General features: G+C 47.2%; 1 non-coding gene across 1 annotated transcript; it reads left to right on the top strand.

Moving 5' to 3' along the window:
* The first annotated feature begins 208 nt into the window (after positions 1-208).
* Trnaf-gaa (transfer RNA phenylalanine (anticodon GAA)) lies at positions 209-281 on the top strand. The gene has a single exon. It is a non-coding gene; the product is annotated as a tRNA-Phe (tRNA).
* Positions 282-593: the final 312 nt, after the last annotated feature.

Genomic DNA, 593 nt, shown 5'->3' with positions numbered 1-593 from the left:
TCGTTTGTACGTACACACATAGTTACCAGTTCATAGGTGTAGAAACGTAATTTGCCCGCTGAGTTGAGCGAGCGCGGGCCTACTTCCGTGAAGGACGCGCCGCGTCCTGCCTTTCTCGTAGGCCTCGGAGCGGTTACTGCTTACGTCATCAAGTGCAGTTGCGAGGCGGCCCGAGCGTCAGAACTGATAACTGTAGAAAACTTCGTCAGCCGAAATAGCTCAGTTGGGAGAGCGTTAGACTGAAGATCTAAAGGTCCCTGGTTCGATCCCGGGTTTCGGCACGTGTTTTTTTTATACGATTCAAAACGGCCACCGTAACCGTCTCGCACCCCACAAAAACCGAGTTCAACGTACGTACAACAACGAGACCTGTCACAGTACAAAGCATGTAAGCCGCACTTCCCTATAAAAAATCTGGATGTGCCCTATCTCTCTCTTTCTCGCCAACTTTCCAAAAACGTTTTACTAACCTGTCACAATATAATATATTCCACTGACATCCATTAAATGTGATTGTGTGCCAAAATGTAACATCTTCCCAGCTCATGTTTCAGGTATATGCTTCACTGCCTTACATAATGTAATTCTGCCCG

The sequence above is a fragment of the Schistocerca nitens genome, chromosome 7 (assembly GCF_023898315.1).
Source record: "Schistocerca nitens isolate TAMUIC-IGC-003100 chromosome 7, iqSchNite1.1, whole genome shotgun sequence".
Classification (NCBI taxonomy): Eukaryota; Metazoa; Arthropoda; class Insecta; order Orthoptera; family Acrididae; genus Schistocerca; species Schistocerca nitens.
The sequence above is the reverse complement of the archived record's forward strand: the minus strand, read 5'-3'. Positions and strand labels throughout refer to the sequence as shown.